At 39.7% G+C, this 22,450-nt stretch overlaps 1 protein-coding gene across 1 annotated transcript in view; it reads right to left on the reverse strand.

The window, feature by feature from the left end:
• Positions 1-22,450, reverse strand: part of cdkal1 (CDK5 regulatory subunit associated protein 1-like 1) — a 314,194-nt gene that overhangs the window by 144,342 nt on the left and 147,402 nt on the right. The window lies entirely within an intron of this gene.

A 22,450-nucleotide genomic window follows, 5' to 3' on the forward strand; every position in this document is an offset into this window, starting at 1 on the left:
GACGTTAAGATATCGCGACGTCAATGGCTATCACATGGTTTACTGTAACCTGCAGTTTGCTTCACAGGTCATTTACAGAATGACATCCCTTCCTCCTTAACAAGCACATTTGTATCGCACTTGTAGCAAGAAGCATCACCATCATCCAAATGAGTGCAAACACATTTGATCATTTTAGTCTCTCGGCCAAGTGTAATGTGTGTGTTTTGGCTGCTTGTTGTGGGATTGTTTGTGTGCCCAAAGCACTGCCCCTCAAATAAATGATGGAGAAGGGGCATCTTTACAGTATTACACACAGCAGCAGTAATTCTACCATGTTTTTTCTTTTTAAGGACTGACTTATATGCATAAGTGCATGTTTAACAATGTGTCTGTTTGTTTGTGCCTAGTCTGTAAAGTATTTGGATTGTGTTAACCTTCCTATGCTTTCATATGGAATCAGTATTCCCAATTTATCTAAATCTCTTTGGCATGATATGCATTTTGATTGGCTACCACAGGCTATAATGTTTAACCGATTTGAGATTAGATGATCCTATTAAACTGAATTAAAACCTCATTTTCCACAACACAAGTCAACACATGGCTAAGCGTGTTACAGATCAACCATGGAGCAGAGAGAGCGTGAAAGAGAGAGCGAGAGAGGAGCAGTTCAAGCACAGTTCAATCTACACAAAACTTGTGTTGGCATTTCTACTTTCGATCAAAGTACTAAAAACCGATTAGTCAGCTGGTAGATTTGGAGTTTTTCGAAATCTGGATACATATCTGCTGGTCCTGCTGATATATTCAAATATAAGCACACACACACGCCCCCTCATGCATTATGGCAGCTCAATGTATACAACACATTCAGCTATGTGTTGCTTTGTGTCATGGAAAATAAGGATGTAATACAGTGTAACAGGATCATCTTTATGTGCATATAATCTGAAATCTAGTAGACATTAACCCCTGCAACCAATGTGCGTTATTTTATAACAGCTTGGATCCCTTTGAGCATACACACACCTCAACTCAATAACTAAACAAATGCTATGAAATTGTTTTCCTTTAATGATATTATTGTTACATTTGTTTCAAATTGTATTTTTAGACTTTAACCCAACACAAAATATAGACCCTATATTCTGCTACTGTAGATCAGCACAGGAGGTTGCACTGCTCCATGTTTTCAGTGGTACTAATCCATTTTAAACTTCACCACATATCCAGCATTTGACATTTTTCCAGGTAGCACACGTTTAAGCTTTTCCTGTCGTTCATTGAAATACAAGCAGGTTTACAAACTGACATAACCAATAATTCGACCTGGAAAGGAAACACGTTTTAAATGGGTATAATGACCAACATATAATGTTTGATAAAACACTTTAGTAAGTTTGTTTAAAAAACTTGAAATACTTGATATGTGAAAATATCAATTAAAGGGGGGAAAATCACGAATAAGTGCCGTCTCTGAACCTCCCATGCCTTTTGAAATCTCTGCCAAGGTTTGGATGCTTTTGACTTTCTTTTCCCTAAAGAACAATAGTTAATCAGAATATAAATGTGCCCCAAGACACATCTATAACATTATCACATATAAGGTTTGTTTGATATTTTAGTACTAATTAGATGCAAGAGTTATAAATAATGTGCCATGTTTCAGTAATTCAAAATCAGGTCACTGAAAGTTCTAACAGTTAAAAAGACTAAAAAGACTATAAACTACTGGGTGATTTACACTGCCTGCTGCAGGTCAGCATCAACACAAACCCTTCAAACATGAACAACTGAGACACAGGCATTCATCATCTCCTGCTCGGAGCAATCAATTCATTTTCCAAACATGAATATGTATCTGACAACAAATTAAGAAACTCCTGAAGGGATGAGCTTTCCACCGTGCCACATGCACACTCTACTCTGTGCTTTCATACATACCATAACCATTTAAACCAAAGTCTTTCCAAGAAATAATTAATGTTCTCATCACATGTAGAGAACACACACACACACACACACACACACACACACACACACACACACACACACACACACACACACACACACACACACACCTAATCTACATATTAACCATGCAACATACAGACCCATTGGCTCCAAGGCCCGTCTGACCTTACTCACATTAGTCCCTCCCCTGTTCTCCCCCAGCAGCCAATCTCCTTTGGCTGTCAACAACTGTGACCAACTTGGTAAATTAAACAATGGATTTGGATGGAGAATAAGAAATCGGTGTGAGATGCTGTTAGATGAAGAGAAGAAGGGGTTTGATGGAGAACAATAAGAATATAGAAATAGTTAATGGTATAATAACTGTACTGAAGTACACTTCCAACAGTTTGAATCTGCCGGTTTAGGAAAACTATGGAGTTGAACTCGAACATGGTTTATATTGGTGTTTTCATTTTCTGTATACCCTTGCAAGGCATGGCTGGTATAAGCTGTCAAAACAATAATGAAAGCTCATACAATATGATGAAACTCAAAGATCCGTACCCTTTTTCTTTGAATTCAACACTTCTTGCTGAAATGCTTGAACTTTTCTAATCTTTAATCCACAGGCATGTAGGAAATAAAAAAATTTCACATAAGCAGCAGCATATTAATACACGGAGACAAGTCCTCCTTCAATTCCTGACACATATTCTCACACGTTTACACACTATAACCCATGCACAAACACCGCACACAGAGTTTAATTGCAGTAATTAAGCAGCTTAATTTAGAGCAACAACTGTTGATGTGGCGCGTGGGTGCCTTGGCAGGTAGCATCATCATCACGGATTAACCCAACACACATACTTGCATATGCAAATATTCTGTCTCTCAGGCATGGTTTCTAAATACACGATGTGTGCATGCACATCGGCACAGGCACATGTAAGTGTCTATGCACACATGTGGATGCACAGGCATGGCTTTAATGAACAGCATACACAATCCCTTAACATGTCAGCTTTAACCTACTTTCACAGTTTCTGAACTCCAAGCGTGACCTTCTGTGCACGCCTGTGCATGAGATAGGATGTCTGGATAGATCAAAGCTTATATGTGTGCGTGTACGTGCACATGCAATGTATGTAATACATAAGAAAAATATGCCATAGTATATATGGGTCGGACGAACAGTATACATATATCAGAAGTAATTGGCAGAGGACTTCAATGTACTGTGTGCGTGCGTGTGTGTGTGTGTGTGTGTGTGTGTGTGTGTGTGTGTGTGTGTGTGTGTGTGTGTGTGTGTGTGTGTGTGTGTGTGTGTGTGTGTGTGTGTGTGTGTGTGTGTGTGTGTGTGTGTGTGTGTGTGTGTGTGTGTGTGTGTGTGTGTGTGTGTGTGTGTGTGTGTGTCAAAGAGGAAGCATCTTGTGAAGCTTCTAAAGCTGCTGTATATATGAGAAAAGAAGTCTGTAGAGAGCAAACAGAGCCCTTTAGTGATGCAAGCCCCTGGAACTTCCTGTACACTCGGAGGAATTACAGAGAAAAACACACCCTGACATTACACAACTGCTGCTCTCTAAGTGATTGCTGCAGTCTCAGTCTGACTATCTATATGTAATAACGATTACATGAGTATATTAACTATGTGTTGGCAAAATCCATTATCATTTCATATTTCATATTTAATAGGAAATTAAGTAAGGAAAGAGTGTAAGTGTGCCTGAACTAACCCCCACCCTGATTCCTCATGCACCTGCTGCACATATCTATTCAGCGTTTATCTGATGGTAAAATGGTACAAATCAATAAACCCCAAAAAACAAAGGAAAAATAAGAATGAAGGATAGGGAGAAAAATACCAAACAGGAGATACGTGTAATAGACTGTGCTCTTTACCTAGGATTCTTTCAGGAGTGAGACTAATGTTATTAGTGATTGTGTTAGCAATCAACAGGCCTTGTTATCTGCTCTCATTAAGAAATGCTCTCATTAGTGTCACTTAACGAGCAATGAATGCAATTGAATTGGAGAGTGGAGTAAAAAATGCAGTTGTTACAAAAGGTAAAATTCATTCGTTATATATCGAGCAAATCAACTCATTTGAGACGGTGCCATCTAAACTGTTGCTATATTATCGCCTGACAATCTACCCTAAAATCATATATTTCAAGCGGTTAAAAACATATATTTTTTCAGTATGTTACTGTGAATTATATCATTGTACAAAGCAGAGGTTATCTATCAAACAGGGATTATTCATACCGTCTGGAGATTTGACCCAATGTTCGTCTATCAAGATAATGAACTTGTACTGTACGTCATTAAAAGCACATGAGTTGAGCCGAGAGGGAGATGAATGGCTGATGGGGAGCGAGGATTAGAGGACGGGGAGACTGAGACACAGAGGGTGGGGGGGGGGGGGGGTTAGTGTCAAAGGAGGCTATAGGGGGCAGATCTCATTTCTGTATGCTTCAGAGACCCCAAGAACTGCAAGGCACTAAGGGCGTAACACATACACGCACGCACACACATTTCAACATTGGAGATTACATATGGAAATGAGTTCCTATTAAAAAGTCATTGAGGTGGTAATGGTTAATATCAGCTGTCAAAGAAGTCAAGGCAGTGGACACACACACACACTAAAATCTATGACCACCAATATTTGCACATAGACACACACATAAAGTGCTACGGTTGCGTTATTAATCAGACATAATAAGGTTTCACTCTTTCTAATTCAAGGCTGTTGACCTAATTTTTTTACATGGTGTATGTGTGTGTGTGTGTGTGTGTGTGTGTGTGTGTGTGTGTGTGTGTGTGTGTGTGTGTGTGTGTGTGTGTGTGTGTGTGTGTGTGTGTGTGTGTGTGTGTGTGTGTGTGTGTGTGTGTGTGTGTGTGTGTGTGTGTGTGTGTGTGTGTGTGTGTGTGTGTGCGCGCTCGCACTCGCCTGTGAGCTTATACAGCCACTAATTTGATAAATAATAATACGTCTGGTCAGTATTTATGCTAATATATTCATGACCCACCAGCAGGCATCCTGTTTGTGTTTGTTAATTCACTTAGCGTGTGTGTGTGTGTGTGTGTGTGTGTGTGTGTGTGTGTGTGTGTGTGTGTGTGTGTGTGTGTGTGTGTGTGTGTGTGTGTGTGTGTGTGTGCGTGCGCGTGTACATGTGGAATTATTTACTGTAGAAAGCCGAACTTATAACCCACACTGCATGCGTGTGTCTGCGTGTGTGTGTAAATGAAGTTAGTGAGGCTATAATATATTGTGTGTGTGTTTATAACTGTATTAGGAAATACAGTGTGCTTTAATTCAGTCAGTGGCTCTGTAAACATTATGTTAGTATGTAAATATTAGTGTTTTTGATGTAAACACATGGTGTAATTTCTGTATTAAAGCTTTAGACTAATGACTGTGGTTTGTTTACTAAGTTAACAAGCTGAAGAACAGATAGGCCAACTGCAGCAGGGCTACTGATCCCAATCTTTCCAGCCTCTCTCTCACTACCTTCCTCTTTTCAAGTAATGCAGTCATATTTGACTCCAAATAGCAACAGCTCTTTCACATACAAACCCTATGACACTGGAGACTCTGCACAATATCTGATTGTTGTCAGTAACATAATACTCGGGTTAAGCCCTGCACACTGCTGGAGGAGTTATCCCAGAGCTTGTATAATTGAATACACTTGCCAGTCAAAACTGTCTCATTTTAAATGTAAAATACTTGTAGTGCAGGTCAATTATTGATGAGTTTACAGTATATCCCCGAAACTCATGAATATGCAAACAAAATAATGTGTGGAACCGGTTCAGTCAGAAATGATGCTACATGGAAATTATGCACAGAGATCAGAGATAAAGATATACAGCAACATTTCTCCTAAAGAGAGAGGTAGAGGGAGGAAGAAGAGGAACAGGACAGGGAAAAGGAGTGAGATGTAATATAGAAAGAGCTGAGAGCTTTTAGAAGCTGCTCTTATTGATTTATGACAGCTGCAAAAACACACATAATTCACAATAAATGGAATGTTTGTCACTCTCAGGTACCTGAACACACCATCATCCTCTCACATGCATTCTTCATGGCCACGAGAGGGGCTCCAGATTGGCCAAAAGGTCACAGATATGTGTGCTGATTATCAAACATCTTTAGTGAGTGATGGACCACAATCCTCTCCTCCTCTCTCTCATGCAATGAAGAAGCTCTTAAGGCTGCATGAGACAATAGGATGTGTTTAGGGTGGATCTATAGAAACATCACATCGGCACTCACAGATAAAGGCTTGTCTAGTTTATTATGGCACTTTGTTTTGTGGCCTTAATAACCAAGAACACCCTATATCTGTGTGTGCCGGTGTTTTGTTTCTACTGATCCTTGCCACTAACATATATCATTTAAGTTTTGAGCCTGTGCGCGCCGCTTCTCCACACATTATTCCCAGACAGATCTCTCATGACAGTTAAGGCTACTCCTGCAGAAACAAAAGCTAAAGAGCAAAGGGATGCACACACACAAGTGTAGCTACTAGGCACTGGGCTTCTACACATAGCGGAGTCCTGCCCCTAACACACACACATACACATCTACACTCACACACAGCAATGGGGGTTGAAGGGACTCAGGCATAGGGTCTGCTGCAAAGTGACAGATGTGGCGACAGGCCATCCAGTCAAGCAGAAACACTCAACGGCTTCTTCAGCTGAAGACCGGGAGTGACATTCACTGAGGCTAGAGAGAAAAGTGTCAGCACAATCCCACACACACACACACACACACACACACACACACACACAAGTAAACAGAGCTTTACCTTTTTCCATAAGCTCTGTTAATAAAAGTTCAACTGAAAACTAGTGTCAAATTTGTGAAATTTGAGAATGTTTAACTATAAAACTGCCTCATTTTAATGAAGACATTTTCCCATAAAAAATGGAGGCATATCAATTGTTATTACTGTGGCAATATTTGATCACACAGGAAATATCCTAAAAGACTAAAGCAAAGTGCCATTTTCAGCAGGAAGCATACAGACAGACATAGGCAGACGGAGAGATGTCTGCTGAAGACATGTCCTGACATGTACCAAACATGTACCGACTTGTAACCGACTGCTTTCCTCTGAAATAACTATGTATTCTCTTTTAATAAATGTATGTGTCGATTTGACACTGAATGACCAGCACTTAAAAGGTGCAATGGATTTAACAAGCCAAAATATTGACTTACTTTACATTTGGGTTTATTATTGTTCGTCCTTCCCTTCTGAGTACTGTTCCCTCTTTAACTGGACTCTGTGTTTTGCAGTTGAGTATTTCACGCTCAGCTCCATATGTGAACTTTCTACATCTATCCTGTCCGTAATGTCAGTGCCGTGTCAAAGAGGAACCTGCTTTAAATTACTAATGATATACCGCCCACAAAAAATAATGTGCCATAGTCTTTACTCCATGAAACAGTAAAACAATGATCTAAAATATGCAGACATATAATCCTGAACTCACAAATAAGGATTCATATTTGAGGTTTATGTGGTAATAAAATAGGACAGAAAAGTTATTTACAATAAAAAAAGAAGCCAATCTCATGTAATATGTCATTGAGTTTCTCTGCACTGAACTTTTCTTTTGTCCATACTAAATCAGTTTCTCTCCTACATATTGTGTAACCATGGACTAATGCTGTCAACTTGCAATTTCACCTCATCTTAAAGGTGAGAACAATTAATGTTGTTTCCTATTCTCCCCTCATGCATATTTCATAAACAAAATAGCCATGTTTGTGCATGTTTTATCCCTTGTGTTTGAGAAAATACAAATGTTACAGCCTGTTCAAAGCTGCTCAGCTGAAAGTAGTTATGTGGTGTGTTCATGTGCTGTGGAAATCAACAGCTTCTTAGACTTGAGTCAGACCTTTTTCTATTTGTCTATCCTGGGGCTTAGCAAGAATAAGTGAACCAAGTTCTGAGTATAATGTACTGATAATAACTGGTCTTTACTTGCTTAATCTTTAAAGATTGTTAATCTCTTTTAAATAGATGATCATGAAAAAAAAATGCAATTATTCTATTTCACTCTTACCTTTGGACACTGCTGACTGCAGCAAACAAAGTACACAGTGTTTACACATATAGACAGTGGAAAGAGGAATTGAGAAAATACATTAGAGTTACTGATGTGCTAAGGAGACGCAAACTAGAAAAATAAACAGTAATAAGGTTTACACAGAAAATGATTTAGTACAATTTGAAAGTTAGTTCCGATCAGTCTTAGAATTTTCAACTGAAAATAAAGAGCTCTTTATCCTTAGGTAAGGCCTGGTACAATCTGTTTCTCTTCCCCAACAAAAACAAAGGCAATCCAGGCTGTAGAGTAGACCATGTATTCACCCTACATCTGCTTGGTTTGGTTGTCAATGCCAGCTACCCACCCACTGAAGAGATTTGCATAATGTGCATGAAGCTGCCATCTTATAACACTGCAGACAGCATATACACAATGAGTAGGACTTATTTGTATAGTATGTTGAATGCAGATGAGATTGTAATATACGATTTAAATGACAATACTTTAAAAAAAAAAAAAACTCTAAAAACAAAACTTTGAAACTACTGCACAGTTTGAAAATAATGATACAACTTGAAGCTCATTAAATGAACGTAAGGCATCCAGCTGAACTAATGTATAATATAAGTCCAATCCGCCCATAAAGCGGGTCATTGTGTTCGTTTTCCATCATGCTGCAAAAATAAATATGATTGAAATGTGTTACATAAAGCACATTCAATTCCTAGATTATTTTTTAAGAAGGCGAAGTGTCATTGTTTTCAAAGTCACCTTCCATCTGTCAAACTATACTGTTTCCACAAGGAAAAGCAAGTATAATTGTTCAGTGTAGTCACCCTTCCTTTCAAAACAGATCATTTCCAAGCTCAAACACATCTCATCCTTCTACTGTTGGTCCCATCTCCATCACATACACCGCATATCTAGCTGTGTATGTGATGGAGAATTATTATTTGTAGACGGCAGTGGGACAAAACAACACTTCTTTGTCAAGGGCCAATGCCAAGTACAACCTGCAGCACAAAGCAAGTTGGACTAAAAACAGTTGGAGGGAATATTTACTAGAGGACAAATTCAGTAGTTTCTAGCATTTCCAAAACATTTCTTGGAGCAATTGTGTGTGTGTGTTAAAGAGAGTGTGTATGTATTTATGTAAGTGTCTGTGTGAGCGTGTGCATCAGCTGCCCCCCCCGTAGCCCTTTCATGTCACCCAACTCCAGGGGCTCGTGGCTGTGGCTGCGGGTGGTCCACTATGTGAGAACTGGTTCCTGCAGGGGGTGTGAAGAGACCCCCTGATGGTATCAAAATATATACCACAGGGGGACAAACACAAATGTACATACACACACACAAACAAACACTGTCAGTACTGTAAATTGTACTCAGAGGACTTGGGTGATTTTTCCTAGACAAGACTCAAAATGATTAGGACTATCTAAAAGGACAGGTACCTAACTAAAAATGAATTTGCAGGGCTGGTAATATATAGTGATCTTGTGATTTTGATTGTTGTTATCCAGATGAGATTTATAATTAACTATTGATTCAATAAACATAAAATAGGAACTATATTGAGGCTCTTACTCCAATTCATAATGTGTGGAACTGTTCACTGAATTATAAAACAGAACAACTAACTGGTTGAGATGAATGTCACAGTGTGCTGAATAAAAAAAAGCTGTAATAGGTGTGTGGGAGTAAACAGTTCCTTTATTTAGGAATAGGCAACAGCAGTAATTCATAATCATGTAATGGTCTTCTGTCTGTATGAGAATTGTGAAATAAAAGTATGTATAACATGTATTTTGTAAAAGCAGGGGTTTATGTGCCCAACTGTGCCTCTACTCTTACTAATGGAGTCCCTAGCAATGGGGAACACCCTCTCTGTGCTTGCACAATTACCAGGGAAGCCCACTGTTATTGATTGAAATAGTTGCCAACGTTATTATCTGGGAGATGGCAAGTATTAACAAAAACTCCAAATTCAGTTTGAAAAGCAAATAAAAGTTATTTTTTATAACTGTTATAATGTCGTAAAAGTCTGGACTATTCAGATTTGATTAAACAGAGTTCTCAACCATCTGTGTTCAAAAGTTTTTTTCAGAAATCTGCCCGAGGTTATTTAAGGTTTGGCTGAACATATAGATATGTAATAGGTGCAATGTGACCTTGTAGCTATCTTTGTAGGAGTTACAAGATCTAGGAATGAGTCAGAGGAAACACTTGGAACAGTATTGACAGAAGGCCAGAAATATCATGGGGATGCATGGATTCAGACAGGAATGCAAACAAACAGCAGAAAGTGGGGCAGTGTAAATAATCTCAATATCTTCTTGACTTTCCATTTCTCTCTCTCCATACTTTCTCAAAAGGCTATCCTTGTGAAAAACAAGGTTAGAAAACAACTTTAAAAAGATAACTATTTTATCAAGTCAGTAAAAATCTGATTTGGCTCCATAATATGACTTATTCACAATATATTTTAAGAAATATACAACAGTTGTTAATTTCATATTCTCTTTCAGTCTCACTCCGTAGGCTTTCATTGGTCTTCCTCTTTTGTTTCATCTCTCTTTTACAGGTAATGAGTAGTGTTGATCACAACATTGATGTGAGGTTCAAGTTAATTACAGGTAGAATACCCAACTAATTATGGAGTGTGTGTTAAGTGGGTGAACATGGGATGTGTATGTGAAAACAAATGGAGGCCAGTACCTTAGGAAACTGAGAATATAGAGAACGAATTCACCTTTTGCTTGCAATTTAAACTATTATAATTACATTTAAATGTATTTTTCTTTAACCAAATGAATAGTGATTCTAAATAATCTAAATGTCTGTAGTACACAATGACTCAAAATACAGGCTGTTACTGATAATGACAACAAAAGGGCTCTAAAAAACATTTGAAAATCTCTGTGCATTGTTTTATAGGTTTGTGAACTAAAGAATCAACTTATATATTTCAGTTTACACAACATTTGACAAGGGATACCCAAGCAACAACCCATCTAAGGAAACTGGCATGACTGCCTTTCCCCTTATTGTTTAGTTTTTCTGGCACGCGACCTTGATGTTTTCTTCACTGCTCTAATCAGGGTTCTTTTTAGATACTGCAGGCAGCTGTTTTTTAACTAAAGGTACCTATTGCCAAACAGCAGGAGAACAAAGTTTTGGTCAGTTTGTCAAAAACTAGATAAAAAGGACAGTGGGCCTAAATATTGCAACAAAGAAAACGTTTTGGTGTGTAAACTGGCAATTGTTTACTTATAGATTTAGCCTAACAATGTTATAAGGTGATACTTTGTTAATATTGCGTTTACAGCTTGCTCTGCTGCCCCCAAGTGGCCAAAAAAACAGTAAATGCTGCTTTAATAAAAATTAGAGTTTAAGGGACAGTGTTTAGAATTTGAACACATCAAACTAGATTCAAATGTGGATATGTTAATTGCCATAATTAAAACGGTTAGAGAGTACTGTGCCATTATGAACCACTTAGTAATTTACTTTTATAACTAGTTCTTGCTGTTCTGTATGTGGTGTGTGAACCTGCCAAAAAGCTGAAAGGGTTCAAACAAGGGACTGGATAGATTAAACGACCCAATCAATCTATCATCGTCCAAGCTCCCAAGCTTCAAGTCTAGACTTCAAAGCAGACGCAAACTTAAAGACATGAGCCACTAGTCACTGTTTTTGCCCTCCAATGCACACTGGTGTGTGCCTATCATGACTCATGAGGACTTATGGAAACAGCCTTGTACTAATGTAGTTATCTTCAATAGAGTTCCAGGTTATGAACCAGTCAGGGCAGATCCCAAAGGCTTCACTGTTTTCCAGGAGGATATAAAAAACAATATATGTTAAGGAAACAATAAGAATACTGAAAAAGATATTTCAGATCAAGAGACAACGAAGAAACAAGGAAATTGAGTATAGTACTCAGTGATATGTCACTTTCCTTTATTCTTGCTTTAAGATAAATTGGTTCAAAACGTTATGTTGTGAAAAGCACTCAAGATACAGTGCTGTAAGATAAGATAGGTAAGAAAAAGTAGAGAAAAATAAAAAACAAGTAAAACATGGGTAGGTTGTAAAGGGTACAAAACGTGATACATATAACCTTTTTTTTGGAGTATTGAAGGAGAGACCTTTGAGTAGGCAATCAATATAAATATTTACTAGGCTACGGCAGTGGTTCTCAAACTTTTTCTGTCAGGCCCCCCCTTTGGAGAAAAAAAAAAGTCGGGCCCCTCCAACACAAATAGTCAGGCTCAGTGGCGGCGCCAGAGATTTATTTTGGGGGTGCTGTGGGGTAGCTTGACGTTTCATAGAGGGTGCTCAAACATTTAGGGTTTCCCATTAATATACCGATCACTACAGAGGAACTTTCTACTGCAACACTACCCACACGCATATACACAGTGTACCCGCCGCAACTGTTACAATGAAGGCTCGATAATCAGCTCACGGCATATAGGTGTAAGCAGGGGTAAAGTGCTATTTTTATAGGTGGTGTGTGGACCTCACATAGGGGGGTCCGGGGGCAAGCACCCCCGGGAAGATATTTCTTTCAATCTTGAAGTTAAAAGCATCAATCTGGTGCACTTTGAGAGCAAAATTAAGAGATCTATGGATACCTCTCTCAACACCATATGAAACAGAACTGTTAACAGATTTACTTTTTCTTTATGGATATTTTACAAATCACCCTTTTAAACTTTATTCTTGTTTTACTGTCATATAGTATTTCATAGCTGTTTTTCATTTATTCTCTTATTTTTTTAAAACAATAATGATCATATAAACGTGTGCCTCGGAAATAATTGTTTACATTAATGGTGACCAAAACGTTTGAGACCCACTGAGATAACACTGACAGAGTCCTTTAGCTCACTGAGCCTCTCAGTCTGACAGGAGAGGACTCTCCTCCACTTTGTTGTTGAAAAAACTCCTTATATCCGTTTGCGTAGCTCGCTAGCACCAGAAGCTACCAACAACGATCTCCGGTACCGGTGCGCTCTCTCTCTCTCGCGCACACAAAATGGCTCGTTCCACACAAACACAGAGCCGAGCTTTAATGAAACACAGAGACCCAGACGTAATAGTACTGTACTGCATCATATTATTTTCGAATCAATAATTTTTCAAATGTCATGACCGAAAGAACGAGATCGCGGATACAAGCGGCCGAGATGGGTTTTCTCCGCAGGGTGGCTGGTGTCTCCCTTAGGGATAAGGTGAGAAGTTCGGTCATCAGGGAGGGACTTGGAGTTGAACCGCTCCTCCTTCGCTTCGAAAGGAGCCAGTTGAGGTGGTTCGGGCACCTAGTTAGGATGCCACCTGGGCGCCTCCCTAGGGAGGTGTTCCAGGCACCTCCAGCTGGGAAGAGACCAAGGGGTAGACCTAGGACCAGGTGGAGGGATTATATCTCTTCGCTGGCCTGGGAGAGCCTTGGGATCCCCCAGTCAGAGCTGGTTGATGTCGCCAGAGAAAAGAAAGTTTGGGGCTCTCTGCCGGAACTGCTACCCCCGCGACCCGACCACGGATAAGCGGGAGAAGATGGATGGATGGATGGACTTTTTCAAATTATGATTTTTATTTTATTTTTTTAATCTTTTTTTTATTTATTTTTTTATAACCATTTTTCCTCCTGGTCTCTCGCGCCCCCCCTGGCATGCCTCTGCGCCCCCCACTTTGAGAACCACTGGGCTACGGTAACAAACAAGAGGGTGTAATTTATTTGGTATCTTTTGTCTCGCATGGACTAACAAGGAGGAAGTTGGTATGTAAACAACAGAGCAGTAGTGTGCTCAACAGCTTGGGAAAGGGAACACATACACAGTGGTGTTTTGGGAGGAAGAACTAAAAAGCCAAATGTGAGTCAGAGGACTTACAGCAGTTAAACATTTTAACAGGCACAAGCCGCCTCTCGTGTGTGTGTGAGAGACTGCGAGTGTGTTAGCCTTACAGACAATAACAAGGCCCTTGAGCTGAGCACATGGTGCTGCTGTGAATCTAAGTGTCCTACTGCCACCTGTTGACTGAAGGTGGAACTGCTCTCCCTTCCCCCACACATGGTTGTGCGGCAGGAATATAGGGTAATACTGTACAAATGACCTTTATGTTAGAGAAAAGACAATAAAAAGCATGTGAAAAAGAGAAGCCAGAAGAACAAAACCATTAGTAAAAATAGGAATTTAAAAAAGGGAATAAGGATGTTTAACTTTAACTTATATTAAGACTTAACTGTCTTTCTTTCAGTCACTAAAAGCATCCTGATGTGTTGCTCAGGTCCACTTTTAGAAGTTCTTCAGCTCTTACAATTTCTTCTTTATATCAGATGATATTACTTTCCCATGTTGGATTTGCCCCCCTTATACTGTAGTAAAGAGTGTGCAGTAATGCACAGGGCAGTAAAGGGGTGCATTGCAACAACAGCACTATACAACAGACTACAAATGTTAGTTCTAAGAGGATTAAACACTACTAAAACTATGAATACAGCTAAAGATATACTGGAGCAGTAAACTATGTAGAACACTTAGAAGCACTAATGGTTAAAAGAGCAACACAGCGGAAATATGGCAGAAATACAGTAGTACTACAAAGTATGGTGTTTATCAAAGGATTTAGTATATTTTGATATATAACGACGTAGAGTAGGGAGGGAAGAGAGGTGTGGACACAAGTTCACAGAGGACAGAGCAGATGGTGTCTGCTGGACTACACAATCTCACACACACACACACACAGACACAGACACACACACACTCTGGTGACATAATAGCCGCATGCCAGGTGTGTAGTTGGTGGCCTGTAGTCTGGCGCGCGCGCGTGCGTGCGTGCGTGTGTGTGTGTGTGTGTATTCCATGCTACCCCTTTGTGTGAAAGGGGCCCCCTATTCACTAGTCTCTGCTGCCAGCTTGGCACTAAATCACAGGACAAGACGGTACACGCGCACACACACGCATGCACACACACCACCCTCTGCTGCCTTTTTGTCTAGCCTATGGAGAGACTGAAAAGAGGTCAAACAAGAAGACAGAGGCAGAGAATAAAATGAAAGACGACGACCACAGCAGTTTAGTTGAACTTTAAGAGAAAGAGACCAAGAAAATATAAGTATTATGGTACAAGTATGAAGACAAAAATAATAAAAAACAACTCTCTTTTATTTAGTGTATTTTGTCCCACCAGTGAGTTGACTTAAAGATGACACAAAGATGCATACACAAACAGCATCATGGCCATGCATAATGAGTAGTGTTAGAGGTGAGACTGCAGCTGGGTTGTCCAAAACTAGCCCGAGCAGAGTGCCTGAGGAAATTGTGTGTGTTGTGTGTGTGCATGTGTGAGTGTGTTTATAGCCAGACATAGCGGGTACCAAACGGCCAAGTGACAAGGCCAGAGAAAGAGATATCAGACAAAATCACTAAGAAGCACACAGGCAGGTGGAAAAGAGCACAAATTGAAGGATTTTCTTCTGTGTCTCAATCGTTGCTACCTTGAATGAAAAATGAAGGCTGTATACAGGTTTTCCATCACTCCCCAGAAACTTGAATTGCAGCACCTACACTAACCCACTGTGGTATGGTATATCACCACTATAACAAACACTGGCAGTTTCGCTACCGTGATACATATTACATGGATGCAACAAGCAAGCATAGAGGATACATCTGTGGACCATGTTGTGAGCTAAATACACCATTTTAAGGGCAATATTTCCATATGTACTATTTACGTTTCAGAGCAAGAAAAGCAAAGGTGAAACTCATAAACAGTGTGCGAAAAAGTACACGTCCCACCGTCCGGGACGTGTTATTTACAATATCGGACAAGTAGATCTTTCAATTGACTTGTCCGGCGGACAAGTGACATTTTTCGGCCTGATTTATTGACAAATTATTGATACATTCAGTTTACAAAAGGCAGAACTCATTCGCAAATTGTACGTGCCCGCCATTGTTCGTTTAGAAATGTTAGTTTCGGTTCTGCTTGTCGATTCCTAAGGAAATGCATCTCGCCGCTTTCTGTACAGTTAGACGGGGGCGGGGCGGAGCGGGGTGGGAACAAATAACAATTGTCCGGTACCGGGATTAATAAGAGTTGTGAGGACAGGAGGCGAGGCCGAGCCCCGCGGACCGCAGCTCTCTCTCTCTATGCTCCGTATCAGCTGATCGCTGCGCGGTGCAGCTCAGCGTCTTTCTCTCTCTCTCTCCACACAGCGGATCCGCAGCCCGTTTAACAGCCTAATCTTTGTCAAACTTTCTTATGTTCTTTCTCTAACACATAATGAAGGTTATTAAGCGTTTTAACTCCTATGTTGTTAATATTGCCCGCCATTTCCTTTATGAAGTAGCCTCCCTGTCTGTGTCCTCGCGCTGTCCTCACATTCCCGGACCCCCAGACTCGGAGGAGCACAGGGATGTCAGTATTGTTTATGAAGCAGGGTATAGAAAGTACATTATTGAAATGAAAATACTATTTATTTACTTTTACAAACAGTGAGCAGCTGCAGCATGTGTATTGCAGGCAGGGCCGCCCCTGGCCAACTTGGGGCCCCAAGTGACATTGTGAGATGAGGCCCCCCCCCCAACCGACAGGAGTGAACTTTTTTTTTTTTCTTCGAAACAAAGTAGGCTAATATAATAATATAAATATAATTCCTGATTATTATATACACTTTTTATGCAGTGAGGTAAATGGTTGTGCATGTATGTCGTTCAGTATGCGTTTACAGGTGAATACGTCTGCATTTCCTGCCAAATACTATTCTCAAAAAGATTAAAATATAATTAATGCAAATAAACAACTTCTATTAATAATAGCGGCCCTGATTGCAGGACATGTGTAAGCGTGCAAGCGTCTTTGAGTTGTAGAAAAGCGCTAGGCCTCTAGGCTATACATCTAATGTGTCATTATTATTATTATTAGGTTATGTCCTATGTGTTGGACATGTGTGGTTGGACTCTGTCTCACAGGCAGGTTGCAGTGTAACATCAAAGGACACTGGGCCAACTGTACATTCTCAAACTGCACCACTTAGAACTAACTAAACAATGCAGAGATTATTTTTATATAATTGTATTCAATAACCGAAAGAAATTAAACAGTATGAAGTGATTTGTAAATAGGAATACAGATTTTACTTAATGTTTTCATAAATATATTTTTCTCCCAGTTTGTCATGGGACTTATTTACCCTCTCAAAGAACCGGAATCGAGAAACAAAAATAACCGGAATCGAAAAGCAGAACCGGAATCGTTAAAATCCAAACGATACCCAACCCTATGTGTGAGTGTGATGCAGTAAAATCTTACCGCTCACTTACGTTAGCGGTGTCGTAAAAACCGTGGGAAAATGTAAAATACGATGGCGAAGAAGAAGATTCCAGTGGCCCCAAATTTTTGTCCATTCTGGACAAGTGAAAAATGTATTCGGACAAGTAAATTGCCAAACTCACTTGACAAGTACTCTCTAAAAACTTTTTCTCACACTGATAAAATAACAAGTGTGTGTGTGTGTGTGTGTGTGTGTGTGTGCGTGCGTGCGTGCGTGCGTGTGTGAAGTCTGCTTTGAGTTTATTGGCTATAAAACAGCGAGATTATGAAAAACTGTTGCTGAAGTCTGAACCATTTCTCAGGACATGAGCGCACATGGAGAAACTTCTGTTAGAGTGAAAAATATAAGCAATTTATCTGCATGGAGGAGAATCAGAAAATCAATTTGTAGCTTCTCTATGAGAGCTTTCCCAGAGGATAATGAATTTGACTACACACACACACACACACACACACACACACATACCCACACACACACACACACACACACACACACACGCATGCTCAGCAGTTTTCCACATGGTCTTTCCAATAGATGTCACTTTGATGGTAGTGACTTAACTATGATCAATGTGCTGCCATCAATATTTCAATCTCTGCTCCTCTGCGTCTCTTTACTCTGGCTCTTGCTGCTGGGAAAGACGCTGTCCCCACAGGGTTCATTTACCTTTCCGGCAATTTATTCCAAGGTGTAATTCCGATGTCTTAAATGTGAACACCAAACCTAAAGGAACCATTGACCCATAGATGATCATTTTTGGTAAACGTTGAAAGCCCCATCTGTCCATGTGTCACATGGCTGCAGAGACAGAGGTAAACAGGAGCTGACACCTGTCACAGATAGCCAACAAGCTAGCCCCCATATCTGTCTGTCCATGGTTATCTGTCATGTGTCATCGAGCTGGAGACAGAAAACTAAGCAGTGTCATGTCTGCTAATATCTGTGTTTGACACATATGACATCAGTCATGTGGAAATGAAAGAAAAAGCAAATTATATTTGTAGTATTATTATTAATGTTATTATGTGCATTCAATGTATGATGTTATCATACATATAGGCAGCCTGATCAAGATGTGAATAAATATATACTGGTGATAAAAGGTTTCAGTTGTTTGTTGTCATTATGCCAACACTTGCTGGAGCCCAACATTAGGCGCTTTCACACCGCAGTACTTTTCCCTCAAAGGTTCATGAGATCGCGTTCACACCAGAATAAGTTCCTGGGGAAGGATTAGGCAAATTAAGTCGCTGGCTTCAGTAGAAGCTGCTGGGACTCCCAGCAGCTTCAACTGAAGCCTTCTGAGTAAATCGCCAGAACACCGACACCTCCTCATCTCCACCGCTCCCATGTTTTCTTTTGTGTTGCCATAGGTTAGTCTCTCTGCGTTTCTGCGCTGGGCTAATGCTAATAAAGGATAATAATAAAATGGCGGCTTCACTGGAGTTTTACGGGGCGTGGTTTGCATTCCGCCCAGCCAATCAGACATAGGAACCTTTTTCTCCCACGAAAGTACCTGCTCTCTAGCAGGGATGGAAAAGGGGGGAGAAATTCTCATGAACTAATTTTAGTTCCAGCTCTTTTTGGTGTGAACGCGACATTTCGAAACTGTGGGAGTGGTAGCAGTGTGTCTGTATCTATGAAGCATCATGTCCTGTTTTAGATGGGGCCATTTCCAAAACATCCTCTGACAGTTCAAAATGACAAGGTGACAGCCACAATGGGGGTCTGAGGACCACAACAGAAATACTCTGGTACTCCTCTCCTGTCACGTTCTCCAGGCAGCCACCATGTTTACAGAGCAGGGCCTCTGGAAGTTTCAGATGTTAAACCTTTTTTAAGAGGATTTGACTGCTGCTTTGAATGTGAAAGTAAAATAAAGAAATGTAAACAATTATTGTTATGGAACAAATATATATATTATTAAAGTTATTCCAGGTACTACAGTGTTACGGCCGATCTATAATCAGAACCATTTCTTGAAGTATGTACAGTTGGATTCATATTTATATTGAAACTTAATATTTGTTCAAGAACAAGTCAGGTTCAGTTAATGCCCGGACAAGAGGACAGATTTGTGTCAGAAAAACTTACAAGGTGAGTTAAATCATATTGAAATTAAATACACAATCCAAATCTGAGGAACATGGCTAAACATTACTCTACTTCTGTTTCACACACATACCTTAAGATACACAGTTCTGTGCCAACACACACTCAATCAGTTTCCCAGCATGACTCTGTCACGCACAACACTCTGCATACGAACCCCCACACACCAACCTATACACTCACACAAACACCCACAACCTTGTCATTTCCTATGACATCCCAAGCCTCCATTACCTGCATACATTAACCAACTTCTCTGATGTTAAAAATTACACATTCGTACATTTGAATAATTCAGATTATTTTAAAAGCTGTGCACTCACTCACTCTCTTTTTTCCAGATGGAAAGAGAGCTATTTACCTCAAATCGCATTTGAATAATTCCTATAAATCCTTTCAAAGTTCCCAGGGATAAACCAATCAAATACCCCCAACGCTGCCTGACTGGCCAATCAATTATAGCATTCATACTTGCAGCCTTTTTTTATTCAAAAGACATCAAATAGCAAATCAAATTGCAGTTCCTATTTGTGAGGCTCAATTTGTTTGAAATAAGAAAAGGTGGCTAATAGAGTGAGAGTGAGAGAGAAGGGGCATCGCTGCAGTGCCATAATGTGATTCCAAACCTAACAAAAATATTTGATGGAGTAAACAGCGTGCTTTAGGTTCATAAATAAAGTAGCTGATTATATTTGTTGAACAGAAGAGAAATATATTATATGTGACGAAAAATATATACATTAGATGGCCACACAGTAGGGACACCAAATAATTCCTGAGCTGAACTTTCTTATCACACTCAACGTATAGTACGTATGGGTGTGCGTCTTTGTATGTGTGACTGTGATTATGATAGATGGTAGAGTTAGAATAAATAAGCAACAAGAATATAAGCATGTATAAGTACATGACTCCTGAACTTATAACAGGTTAATACAGACTTGCAATAACACAATATTTAAAAGGTTTAATAACTCAAACACTTGATTTTGACTGTGTTTACCAAAGAGCAGCGGATAGATAGTTTAACGTCATCTCGCTCTCCTGCCATTACCCTTCTCTGTCTTTTTCCAACAGTCTGATAATCATGACAGGCGGTAACCTCCAGCTTCCTCTTTCTCTGTTTTGAAAACAACAACTAACCGTCTCTGACATTTGTTTCCTGCATTTTAACAGATTACACACACACCCCCCCATGCAAACACACACCCTTAATCTGATATCCACACTGAAGTTCCTGCTTTGTGACAAGATTGCATGATCGCAATTTGTTTGACCACAAGTTAGATGTGTAACTAGCAGTTTAAATTATTAATTGTATTCAAAGTAATTGATTTAGCTATGGGTGTCATAAGGGCTGTAACTGACAATGCACAACAAAGCATTTTTGAGACATTTATTTTATTCTTCTTATGTTTTATTATTAAAAGGCAGCACCCTAATGTTTGCCTTACAGGACAGTAATAAAGTCATTCACACAACACAGTCTTCCCAAAATAATGTATGCCCTGCAACTTCTCCCGAACAAGTGTAAAGGGCAGGTGCACTGTGGCCCACATCTAACATGTGCTCAAACACACACACACCAAGGTTCAAGCAGCTGGTGAGTTTGCCCTTGACTGCCCAGCCTGGGGCAATGCAGCGGCATGGATGCAGCTGTTTTAAAGAGTTCTGGATGAGATTTAGAAAGCCATGTCCTTGTCAAGGTTATCTTCTTGTTTTTCATTACCTAGAAATACACTGAGTCTGTTTTCAGAACTACAATACAACTGCTTCAATTGTCATGTTTCGAAATCTACAAGTTATCCAAAGAGCACAGTTGGAAGGAGCCGGACATCTAATCGTTTATTGGATAGCAAACACTGTTTAAGTGTTATTCTTGAGTACATGAGAGTAAAAGAATGGGAGTATAGTGCGATTTCTTTCTTTCTAAATCTGCTGTGATCCTGCAACAAAAGAGGTTTAAACGGCTGTGCAGCATGTAAACTTTGTTACTCCAGTGTTGATATTTAGTTTTCATTTTGATACCTGTATTAACACAACCCCTGGTTTTGGCATAAAGACTGCAACAAACACAGTAACCAACAAGGTGACCACACGTTTTACATATTGGGCCAGTATGAAAATCAGTTCAACTGAATCCTAAATGCCTGTTGCCTCAAAGCAATACCTTTAAATGTTCAGAAAATCAGAACAGAAAAACAGGCTGTTATCAAAGCAATGCTAATGAAGCATCCACCATTAAAACATATAGTATTTAATATCTGACTATTATTAGTTTTAAGTAAGAGGTCCCTACTATCTTTGACAGCTGTCAGGGATAAGGTCTTAGTTTACTAACACTGAAAAAACAAGAGAACATTTGATCAGGATTGAAAAAAAACAGGTACTCTAAAACATCCATGGTCAAATGTTTAGATTGAATAATGTGCATTAACAATAATATATTAAAAGGATGAGACAGTTGAGCTGTGTTTGCTGCAGTGGTTTTGGGGTCCTGAATACACCAAACACAGCATTCGACATGACATGGGCTGGGGCTTTGTAATCCAGAGGAGAGAAGAGGGGAGACGGTGTGAAGGGGTGGACCTGAATTTAATTTGTATAAGATATTGTGTTTATTAGTTTCCGTGTGTACATGTATAAAGATGTAGTATACAGATTTGTACGGACTACACCAATAAAAAAAGTTATGGATGGATAAGTGTGACGAGTGTTCTCAGTGTAGACTTGACCTTGAGTGACCCGCCTGAGGCTCTAACAGAGACATGGCCTGCTGTGCGATTAGGGATTCTGGGAGTCTACTGTTAACGAACAGATGCCAGGGCACAACAGCTGTTCATCTGGCATCATCTCCCCAAGATCCCTGTTATCCTTTATCAGCACCTTCAATTGTCCAATAGTAGCACTTCCAGTTCAACAGCAGATAAATCAAGATTCAGGACATGTGTCGGACATTCAATGATCCTTATCGTCATG

Source organism: Pseudochaenichthys georgianus, chromosome 16 (assembly GCF_902827115.2).
Source record: "Pseudochaenichthys georgianus chromosome 16, fPseGeo1.2, whole genome shotgun sequence".
NCBI classification, from domain to species: domain Eukaryota; kingdom Metazoa; phylum Chordata; class Actinopteri; order Perciformes; family Channichthyidae; genus Pseudochaenichthys; species Pseudochaenichthys georgianus.